Raw genomic sequence first — 12603 nt, 5'->3', positions numbered from 1 at the left:
ATTCCACAGAAATACGATTGAGAACTTCTGACATAAGGCCATAGATTGAGATATGAGGTCAGGTGATCAAAAGCATTGCCAAATAAGCAGGTTTTCGGGAACACCTTAAAAGAGGAAAGCAGGTCTGACGGGGTTAGGGTAGGAATTCCAGACAGTGTTGCCTTGGTAACAGTAGAAACAGCCAGACAGGTGAAGCAATGAATAAACACAAATGAGTTGTCGAGGTCTAACAGATTGTGTGGTGCAGGGAGACAGGGATGTTCACAGCCATGAATTACATCAAGGGTGAGAATTTTAAATTGTTGCCTGTAAATAGGAGTCTTTCGCTGGATCAACTAATTTTGGTACAAGTGAGCACTTGGGCAGGAGTGTTTAAGATACTCTTGAGATTACTTGTAAGTTGAATGTGGGAGGATGGCCAGGAGTGTTTGGATAATTAAGTCTGAAGATAACACAGGGATGGACGAGTATTTCAGTAAATGAGCTGAGACTCGGGTGGAGTTGGGTGATGTCACTGATGTAGGAATAGTGCTTTGGAATTGGGCTGCGCCTCCTCCTCATCAGTCCCCCTCACCAAATCACAGATATTGTTCCTTGTTCTGTCTGTCTGTCCTTTTCTGGTTATGTCCTTCTCTCCCATTCTGCTACAAACTAATATTTGACCTCACCGTTGCAAAAACCTACTCCATCCCAACTCTCGCTTTCCTTTCTGAATTCCTTGTATTTGTTGTACCTCAAGGATCTCTCCTTGGTCCCTCCTGTTTTTCACCTACATACTGCCAGGAGGTGACATCGTCCAAAAGCACCGTGTTAGGTTTCACATGTACACTGACATGCCCAGCTCTCCCTCCCCATCATCCCTCTCCATTACTCCGTTATCAAACTAGTCATCACGCTCTCACTACGTGATTGGCTGCAATTTCCTGCAATGAAACATTGCAATGGTTAAACGCATTGACTTCAGTTGCTATTACAAATTACTTTCCCTTACTGCTGAGCCCCTCCCTCCCACTGGGAACTGTCTGAGGCAGAACTACACTCTTCACAATATGGCTCTCATTTTCTGACCCCAAGGTGACCTTCTGATCAGGCATCTACACAATCACAAACACCAGGAATTCCAATCTCTTAAATGTTGCTTGTCTCCACCTCACCTCAGCTCCATTGCTACTGAAACCCCTAACCCGTATCGGTGTTGCCTTAAACTTGATGAATCCAAAACACAGCCCTTGATTCTGTGACTGGCTCAGAATCTGGTTCCTCAGTCCCTCATTATGGGAAACATCCTCTCAGTATTTACCATGTCAAACTCCTCAAGAATCCTGCATGTTACAATGAGGTCACCTCTCATTCTTCCTAAATCCAGTGAGTAGAGTCCCAACTTTTTCAGTCTTTTCTTAAAAGATATTCCCTGCAAGCCAGGGATCATCCCAGTTAATCTTCTCTGAAATGCCTCTGATGAAATTATGTATTCCCTTAAATAAAGGGACCAAAAATTCTGTCGTTACTCCAGATGTGGTCTCACTCGCACTTTATAAAGTTACTCTCAGGTATATACTCCAAACACTTTCATTGAAACCCCCTTGTAATAAGAAACAATGTTCCATTCCCCCTCCTGATTCCATGTTGTAACTGCAATTATCACTGGTCCCTTTGTGGTGCATCTTTCTACAGTTTCCAACATTTACATAATATTCTGTTCTTTTATTATCTCCGCCAAAATGAGCAACTTCACAATTTCCCAAGTGATACTCCATTTGCCAACTTGTTGCTCATGTCTCCAATGAATCCCTCTCTGTAAACTGTTTATAATCCTTTTGGAACTTTATCGTTCTGCCTTTTCTCAGAGATTTCCCCGCTCATTCTTCTAAACATTTCCTGGGATCACTGGGCAGTGGGAAGCAGTTGTTACCTTTTCAGAGAGACTCTTTGGAATGACTGGGAGAAGCTTGCTGCTCATTTGGTCAGAACGGAGACAACTTGCCCATCGAGCTACATGAGCCTTTCACACCCCATGTCGAACTGATGAGGCACAGCAGCAGCATGAAAAGAAAGAAAAGGAAGCAAATCCTGCTCTCCGCATCTCACTGATTCTTGGAATATTCTGTCCCATGTGTCAAAGATCTGCCCTGTTCGGTCACATGACGTCCCAAGGTGGAAACTCCTAGAAACCCACATAGATTTCCCTCTGAACTGACTGCTGACCTTCACAAGAGGTAATGTGTACAGTCATCCTGGGCCAGGAGGAGGGGATGGTGCAAGTTTCTAACCTGAACTGACAGTGACAGTTTCATAAACGTGTATTACAGGTGGACATTCAGATGGTAATCTCAGTAATTGTAATGCCAAACTCTGACAAAATTACTCAATTCATCAGGAACTGGATGTTCACACTGTGTATGAGTATTGTGTTCCAGCACATTCCCATTTGCTGCATCAAAGTTCTCTTTTGAATCATCCCACACTCTCAGTAGATCTCCCCCATGTCTTCAATATATGTTCTGTAATCCTTTTCTGATGAGCTCATGAGTGTAAGGTTGATTATTCTAACGTGAGGTGCTGCATTTTGGAAAAGCAAAGCTTAGCAGAACTGATCGACTGGAGTGTCGGAGGCTGAGGGGAGACATCAGAGGTTTATGAAATCATTACGGGCATGGATCGGATAGATACACAAGGTATTTTCACTGGGGTGAGGGAGTCTAGAACTAGAGGGTATAGGTTTAGCGTGAGAGGGGAAAGGTATTAAAGGCACCTAAGGGGCAACATTTTCACACGACAGTGGTGCGTTTATGGAATGAGCTGCCAGAGGAAGTTGTGAAGGCTGGTAGAATTGCAACATTCATTAGGCATTTGGATGGATGTATGATAAGGAAGGGTTTAGAGGGATATCGACTAAGTGCTGGCAAATGGGACGGGATTATGTTCGGATATCTGATCGGCATTGGCGAGTTTGACCAAACGGTCTGTTTCTGTGCTGTATGTCTGTGACTCTCAGCCGGGAATCAGCTTAGTGGGTTTCAGTCTCTTAAAAGGTAAATCTTAGTCTATTTTATTTTTTAAAATCCTCAATATTCAGTAGGGTAAGTGTTTACTAGTTTAAGTGCCTCTGTTATGATCTTTTTGTTGAATGTTTTAAATATAAAATACAGGTACTCATGTATTAGAGTGTAGTCTTTTGTAAAGCTGTAAGACTCTGCCTTTTTCTTGGCCTATAGATTAAGGTGCAGAGATGGCCATTCGTACAGTGATGTGCTCTTCCTGGAGGATGTCGGAGATTAGGAAGAGTTTCAATGATCCTGATGATAACCTGCAGGAAGTGATGCAAATCCTCTTGGATCACATGGATCGGATGGAGCGGTGCTTAATGGTAATGAAAAATTTACAAGAGTCAGGGTGTGTGATAGGTGGCAGTTTCAGGCTGGAAAATACAGATACAGTCAGGTAGATGAGTTACCTCTTGGAAAGGTAGGAGAGGGAGGTAGGCACTGCAGGAGTTTCCTGTGGCTATCCCCATCTCAAACAAGTACACTGTTTTGGAAAATGTAGGTGGTAAAAGACACTCAGGGCAATGTTGCACTGACAGCCAAGTTACTGGTTCTGAGGCTGGCTCGAAAGTAATATGAGGTTCATCAGGTTCCAGGTGATCAGTGATGATAAGGGACTCTCTAAACGGGCAGAGACCGCAGTTTCTGCAGCTGACAACAGAATGGGGTGGTGCCTCCCTGGTGCCAGGGTCAAGGATGCCTGAGAGGTGGCAGAATATTCTTTAAAGGGTAGAATAACCAGTGGGAGGTCATTGGACATTGGTACCAATGACACAGGAAGAGAAAAAGATAAGGTCCTGATGAGAGAACACAGCAAATTAGCCTGGAATACAAAAAAGTAGGTCCTCGGTCATAATATCTGAATTACTCCCAATGCTACATGCTAGTGAGAGTAGGAATAGCAGGATGGAGGAGATGAATGATTGGCTAAAGATCTGGTGTAGGACAGAAGGATTCACATCTTTTGGTCATTGAAATCTCCTCTAGAGTAGAAGTGACTTGAATAAGAAGGATGGATTGTCCCTGAATTGGAAGGTGATTAATGTCCGGGCAGGGAGGTTTGCTAGTGCTACTCGGGAGGTATTAAACCAGTGAGAGAGTGGGGGTACACCTAAAGAGATAGTGAGAAAAGAGGTAAGTCTGAGGCTAGTACAGTTCAGAAGTCAAACAGTCAAGGCAGGCAAGGGCAAGGCACAGAATGCGGTAGAAGCGAGCAGTTACACTACATTTACTTCAATGCAAGAGGACTGACAGGGAAGGCAGATGAGCTCAGGTTATGGTTTGAACATGGGACTGGGATATCATGGGTATTATAAAAATATGACTCCGGGATGGATGTGACTGGCAGCTTTATGTTCCAGGGTATAGATGCTATAGGAAGGATAGAAAGGGGGACAAGAGAGGAGGAAGAGTGGTGCTTTTGATTAGGGATAGCATTAGAGTTGTGCTTATGGAGGATATTCATGGGAGTACGTTCAGTGAAATTATTTGGATGGAACTGGGAAATAAGAAAGGATTGATCACCTTATTGTTAATATCTGCATGGTTTCGTCTGATTGCTCTGGATTCCTCCCACTATCTAAAGCTATGCAGGTTGGGTGGATTATCCAGGCTGAATTACCCACAGTGTTCAGGGATGTGCAGGTTGGGTGGAGTATCCATGGGAAATGCAGCATTACATGGGTAGGGTGTGTTAAGACGGTTCAACCGTCCCCGTGTTCTTTTTCGGAGGAATGAGACACCGGGTCAGATTCTAAGAAACAGACTGCTTTATTCGAGAGAGAATCGGTTACAGCTAGACATTTGTCCAGCTGGAGAAGGCGTTCTGATCTATTGTTCTCTTTGTCTAGCTTTTAGCCCCTCACATCCCAGTGCTACATCCTTATTTGGTAAGAAGCGGTATTCTCTAATAGTATTGGTTCCAGAAGAGATAAGATTCAGTTACCTCAGTATGAGCTACGTGCAATCTAACACGGTTTCAATGTCCTGTTATCTGTTCACCCTCCCTGTGGCCCCATTATGCCATCAGTGTTTCAGTCTGTTCTTAGTGTAACATAATGGTTTACTGTTGTCTAGTGAAGCTAACAGTTTCCAGACTTGCTAGTACTACCTTACGTGAGCACTACCTAACAATAAAGTTTCTGAACACAACCTACCCTTAATAACGCTTCCTAACACTCCCTCCCTTGGCCTCGAAAGAGGCCACACAAAATACAGCAGTTCGCGCGCAGCAGTCAGGACCCGGATGGTCGGTGAGCGCCCCTCCATCGCTCCTCTGCAAGGCCGACCAATTGGCTCAACCGGGCTTGTCTGACTCTAGGGAGACATAGTTATAGTGGAGAGGAGTCCCTAAGCAGCATACAACTACAGAAAGCATTCCGCGACGCAAAATCCCTACTCTATGCGCCTCTCCAGTTCGCATACAATCGTTAAGGCACAAGAAGCAGTGAAATAATACATAACAGATGTAAGCACTTAAAAGTTGTAAACATATACAAAAAGCCACCTCAAAACCAACAAAACGATTACTGAGTATGATAACAAAAGCTAAGAGAACCAGAGGAAAACACAAAGTGGATGAGTTAGGACACCTGCAGAATGAAGCTCTGCTGTTCAAAGAACACCCAATTGTACAACCTCCCAGTAAAGTCGGTCGTATTATACCATGACACCTTAAAATAAAATTTCAAACTACTGACATAGTGTCAAATCTTTTTGCAATAGGATTCAATGAGCTCTCCTTCCTTCCTCAAGGGTTGTTGTTAAGTCGGTTCTGGAAAATGACACAAAACTGGCATTTTCCTTCGTCAAAAATACAGTGAATACAATGTCAAACTGCTGGGCACACGATTTTCCTTATATCAAGCTGCTTTGCAAGCCAGAAACTTGACCAGATTCCCGACACGGATACAAAAGCCAGGCATCTGCTAAAACCACATGACCACAGGCCATTATTCTGAAGGTCAATGCACGACTGTGCCTGTCTTAGGTTGTCCCTCACTCGAGGAATCTTACCCGTCATTGGCTAACCAGTCACCTTCACTTGACCAATAAAAACCCACATCCATTTTACAGCTGTCAAGTACGGACACGGGCAGTGGTAACTGGCTTATTATTGTGAACAGTGGCCGTCGAGACCAATCGAAGCCATTTAGGAATACCAAATGATGGCTAGGAAATCTCTTGAGTGAACAATAGTCTCTTGAGTCTCGAGGCATATAGCACTTCACAATCTCTAACTGCAGCATAAAAGCACAAATTTACCTGTTGTCAATTTGAACGGGAAAGAGAGAGAAAAAATACACTACTAGGGGGTCTCTGCACCTCAGCCCTCACATTCTGAGGCCCTAATATGGGAAGGATTAGAAATGAGAGATACAGTTATAAAGTAAAATCATAAGTTGTCCCGTGCTTCCCTCGCAGGCATATCTCCTCCATTCCCTCTGATACCGATCCCGTAATCTTTCCATCGGGTGCCCCCATCACAGGCTCCTCCAGCCCCGCTGCCTGGTATGCGGGTGGGGGGTTATCCTTTCCCGTCAGGGCATGGTCGATCGTATGTGTCACAAGCATCCTGATACATGGTATACAACAACAACCACAGGTAATAAAGATAGCAACAGAAATGCATAAACCAAGGGCCAGCTGTCCCAGCACAGTTCTCCATCTACCGAATGTGCTATTCAGCCAATCTATCACTGGGTTTTTTTTTACCCCTGACTGCTCAGAAATGATGCCAGTTGTCGTTCCCCTCCATGTCGTTATCAAAAATTATAAGCGGAATGGCTCTTTCTTCCCTTTTTAGATCAGGACACCCCCGCCCAAAATGCCCTATCCTTCCACAATAATGGCATCCTGCCTGTGGAGACCTTCGTCTCTGCCCCTGTCGCTCAAACTCTCTATCAAATGCTCCTCCTTGTCTCTCCCTACTCCCTTTCTTCTCTGCCCTACATGCTATCACTCGCTGCTCCGGTTGCTCACTTTTGGCTGCATTCTTCTCCTAATTACCTCATCAACCGCAGCTACCATCATTTACGCTTTCTGTTCCTGTCACTCGTCCTCTCTCTTTACAAACACTTTCTGTGCCCCTCCTAACAATTCATTTAATGGATTTATCCCACTTCACCCTTCTATCTTCCGTATCTTTCCCTATCCAGCATCCCCATATAAGTCTCCTTTCTCCCGCAGTAAATAGTAACATTCAAAATAGACATTAACTCAGCCCACAAATACAGACTGGGCCTCAAAAATAAATTAACTTGTTCTGACAATCCTATCGGATTCTCAACCAGGACCGTCATTTCCTTTTAAATGTTCCGACCTCCCCACTGGTGAGGGGAACACACACAAACCCAATCTCCTTGTCCCCTATCAACACTTCCCGAAGGGGACAAGTCGTTATGTTCTTCCCTGTCTCTTTCTTTTAAGAAATTTTCCAATGTTCCTATCTTCTCATATGCTCAAACACCAATTTATCAATTCATGCTTGACTACCTTTAATGTCTGTAACTAACTTGTAAGCATATTCATATATTTACGTCCATTTATTCAGTGTTTAATATTTAAAATGTAAAATGCATACAGTTCCCAATTTTGAAATCCACTGTAACCGTCCAGATTTAGTACCTTAATTTAGATCCAAAATTAGTTTTCTTATGTACTCCTGGTCAATCATTACTCAATTAAAATACTTTAGGTCGTAAAAATAATCAGAGCTGTCTTACAACAATTTGTCAATTCAAGTTAAAACCTTCTAACGCATGCACAATGGTCGAATCCAAGGTCACAGATAATAACCATGGAAACTTTCATTTCATACAACTACCCACTGTCGAACGAAACTTCGACTGTCCTTCATAAATTGCTTTTATGTAAAAATAAAAGAGGTTAGTAAGAAAAGTAGTTAGGGAGTCATGACTCATAAAAGAACAGGAGTTATTAGCCTTAAAAAAATCATGTTAAGATCACATAAAAAGAAATCACTTTAAACAGCAGTCCCGGAATTCAAGCTCTAGAAACAAAAACAAGAATTCAATCACCAAACAAACAGATGCATCTAAATCATGTTAAACAACCATAACAATCACATCCAAAACAGTCCCGGGACTTACGCCCTAGGTGACAAGACTTAAACATTCAATCACTATCAAACAGATGAACTCAAGCCAGAGCACAAAGTGTTAAACTGCCTGTTAGCAGAGAAGCTTTCAGCCAGTCTCTCTCTCTTACACAGACACACCGCTGACGCACGCAGCAATAGCTTTTTCTCTCTCTTTGGGCAACAATACAGACTTTTACAAACACAGAAATACTTATACACACACAGATTTTTACACACCCAGAGACTCTATCTTTCTCATAAACAGACTCCCTCTCACACACACACAGTCGCTCTGTCCGGAACTCTGTCTTTCTCTGTCCCCTCGTACCGTTGCGTCCGTTATTATGTCAGCGCAGTGGAAGCTTCCCAGTCCCCAAGTCCGTCAGCGCGTGGGTTTATACTCCCGTAACCCCAGTACCCGTGTCTTACACTATCCCCCGACCAAACTCCCGTTACGGGAGCCGTGCGGTCCGTAAGCCACAATCGCCTCGCCTCCTACCTCCAGGATTTTGAAATTGCAGAGCTGTTTCCACGCACACCTGGAGAAATCACCGACTCACCACCAGGAGAGAAAACGAATGAAAGAATAGTACTCACCGATTCTAGGACTTTCAATCTGCAGTGATGTTCCAAAGCACACCTAGACGGTTCCCTTGTCTAACAATAGGAGGCTACAAACATATGCCTCACCGTCTCCAGGAATTTTAAATTGCAGGGATGTTTTAACGCACACCTGGAGAATTCATCCACCCTAGGACTTTCAAATTGCAGGGCTGTTTTAACGCACACCTAGAGGATTCACTTTTATAAACTTAAGAGACCAAAAATAAATAACTCACTGTCCCCAGGACTTTTGAAATTGCAGAGATCTTCCCACGCACACCTGGAGAATTCATCCACTCTAGGACTTTCAAATTGCAAGGCTGTTTTAACGCACACCTAGAGGATTCACTTTTATAAACTTAAGAGACCAAAAATAAATAACTCACCGTACCCAGGACTTTTGAAATTGCAGAGATCTTTCCACGCACACCTGGGGAACTTACTCTTCTTACTACAGAAACAACAAATAAAAAGAACTCACCGTGTCCAATACCTCCGGCTTATCCGGGATGCCCAACACACCTAAAGGGCTTACACTTAGATCAAGCGATTCTCTGTCGTCTACTCACGTCTGCAATTTAGGTTGGCGAAGGTATTCGAGACGTCGGAACAACTACTAATTTAGAGTGGTCAATGCCTACTGGAGACCTTTATACAAAAGGCGTCCCCGTACCCAGTTCAGAATGGCCGGCCGCCCGGCGGCTCTCAACCCCTGCCAACAAGCGTGTCTCCGTTCCCTCCGCACGTCAGGGGTCACCATCTGTTAAGACGGTTCAACCGTCCCCGTGTTCTTTTTCGGAGGAATGAGACACCGGGTCAGATTCTAAGAAACAGACTGCTTTATTCGAGAGAGAATCGGTTACAGCTAGACATTTGTCCAGCTGGAGAAGGCGTTCTGATCTATTGTTCTCTTTGTCTAGCTTTTAGCCCCTCACATCCCAGTGCTACATCCTTATTTGGTAAGAAGCGGTATTCTCTAATAGTATTGGTTCCAGAAGAGATAAGATTCAGTTACCTCAGTATGAGCTACGTGCAATCTAACACGGTTTCAATGTCCTGTTATCTGTTCACCCTCCCTGTGGCCCCATTATGCCATCAGTGTTTCAGTCTGTTCTTAGTGTAACATAATGGCTTACTGTTGTCTAGTGAAGCTAACAGTTTCCAGACTTGCTAGTACTACCTTACGTGAGCACTACCTAACAATAAAGTTTCTGAACACAACCTACCCTTAATAATGCTTCCTAACAGGTGGGAGTCTCTGAGGGTCAGTGTGGATGTGATGGGCTGAATGGCCTGCTTCCCCACTGCCTGGAATCTCTGATAATTCTAATAGTTTTAAAATAGTTCCAAAAATGAATAGACCAGATTTAAAAGTTGCTGTTCTAAATTGGATAAAGGTGAAGTGTGATTGAACAAGGCAAAATCTTTCAATATTTCTTTGCTATTCCCAGGTAAAGGGATGGCTGGAAAGTAGGAACATAACATAAGGGATAGGAGCAGGAGTAAGCCATATGGCCCCTCCAGCCTGCTCTGCCATTCAATAAGATCAGGGCTGATCTTTTCATGGCCTCAGCTCCACTTCCCTGCTCTCTCCCATAACCTTTAATTCCTTTCCTGCTCGTAAATCTACATTTTGACCTAAAGTCATTCAAGATGAAAGCCTCAACTGTTTCAATCAGCTGGGAATTCCACAGATTCACCACCCTTTAGCTGAAGAAGTTTCTCCTGTACTCAGTCCTAAATCTGATACCCCCTTATTTTGTCGCTATGCACCCTAGTTTGTCCAGTCCACAGTGGAAATAACCTCCCTGCTTCTATCTTATCTACTCCCTTCATAATTTTATATTTTTCCGATACAACCTCTCATTATTCTAAATTCCAATGAGGATCGTGCCAGTTTTGTCAATCTCTCCTCATAAGGCAACCCTCTCAACTCCAGACTCAAACAAGTGAACCTCCTCTGCACCCCCTCCAGGGCCAGTACATCCTTCCTGAAGTAAGGGGACGAAAACCTGTACACAGTACTCCAAGTGTGGCCTCCCCAGCACCCTGTACAGCTGCAGCATAACCATCCCTCTAGCAATGAAGGATAATATTCTCTTCACTGTCTTATTTACCTTCTGCACCTGCAAACCAGCTTCCTGTGATTCATGCACAAGGACACCCAGCTCCCTCTGCACAGCAGCCTGCTGTAAGTTTTCATCATTTCATCATCCAGTTTGCTGTTAGTCCGACCAAAATGAACGACCTCACATTTCCCAACATTGTCCACCATCTGCCAGACCCTTAACCACTCAATTAACCTATCTGTATCCCCGTGCAGACTGACAGTGGCCTCTGCACACATTGTTATACCACTTAGCATGGATTCATGAAAAGTGGATGACACCAAGATGTGTCTGCTCGATGAGAAAATTTCTATCCACATAGCTCACTATTTCTTTCTTGAGAGATCGGACATTTTCCCCACTACAGAAGTTATGCTAACACGCCCATTTTAAAATATTGGCATCACATTTGCAGCTTTCCAATCTGTTAGAACCATCCCAGAGTCCAGCAAATTTTAGTGAAGTATCACAAGTGTATTTGCTATTTACCCACTGCCATTTCTTACAGTCCCGGGGATGCATCCCATCACGCCAGGAGACCCATCTACCTTTAGGCTGGTATCTTTCCCAGCACTGCTTCTTTACTGAGAATGATTGATTTGTTTCTCTGTCTTCATCTGCCATTGCCCCCATAGGCCTGCGACAATGAGTATATAGACAGTATGTTCCTGTTAAGGCCAAGGCTGGGAGGTGTAAGGAAAGCTGCCTGTCAAGAGGAATTGTGGTTGTGATCAAGAAAATGAAGGAGGGTTATGGCAGATACAGACAGCTAGGTTTGGGTGAATACCTGGAGGAGTATAAGGGCAGGAGGAGTATACTCGAGGGAAACTATGAGGGCAAAAAGGGAACAAGAGAGCTTTGTGAAATGGGTTTGGGGAAAATCCAAAGAGATTCTAGAAATACACTAAGGACAAAAGAGTAACCAGGCAGAGAATAGGGTCCCTCAAAGATCAACAAGGCTGTCTATGGATCTGCAGGAGGCAGGAGAGATACAATTTGCGTACTTCATGTCAGCTTTTACTGAAGGAGGATATGGAAGTGAAAGAGTTTGGAGAAATAAATAGGGATAATTTGACAAGTGTCCGTATTAGTTAGGAGGCACTGGAACTTATATAATACATCAAGATTGATAAATCCCTGATACATGATCAGGTGAATCCCAGAACTTTGTGGGAAGCTAGGGAAGTGATAGTTGGGCCCCTCACTGAGATATTTGTCTCACTGAGGTGCTGGATGACTGACACCATTATTTGAGAAAGTTGATGAGGAAAGGTCAGGGAACAATACACTGGTGAGCCTGGAGTCAGGCAAGTTGTTAGAAGGGCTTCTCAGGGATAGGATTTAGATGTAATTGGAAAAGTAAGAAATGATTAGGGATACTTAGCATGGCTTTGTGTATGGACATCACTAACTTGGACTTCAGAAAGACATTCAAGGTGGAATAACTAGCTATTTGGATATCAAATAGGCTGTAAGGTTGGAGACAGAGGGTAGTGGTGAAGGGTTGCCTTTCGGACTGGAAGCCTGTGATGAGCAATATGGTGTAAGGATCGGTGCAGGGTTCACTGCTTTTCATCATTTATATAAATGATTTCTATATGAAGCTATGGTTAGTGACTTTACATCGACACCGAAGTGGATCGGGAAGAAGGTTACCTCAGAGTACAAGGGGACTTCAATCAAATGGGCTGGGGAGTGGTAGATGGAGTGAATTCAGATAAATGTGAGGTGCTGCATTTTGGAAAAA

This window comes from Hemiscyllium ocellatum, chromosome 19 (genome assembly GCF_020745735.1).
Source record: "Hemiscyllium ocellatum isolate sHemOce1 chromosome 19, sHemOce1.pat.X.cur, whole genome shotgun sequence".
NCBI lineage: Eukaryota > Metazoa > Chordata > Chondrichthyes > Orectolobiformes > Hemiscylliidae > Hemiscyllium > Hemiscyllium ocellatum.
The sequence above is the reverse complement of the archived record's forward strand: the minus strand, read 5'-3'. Positions refer to the sequence as shown.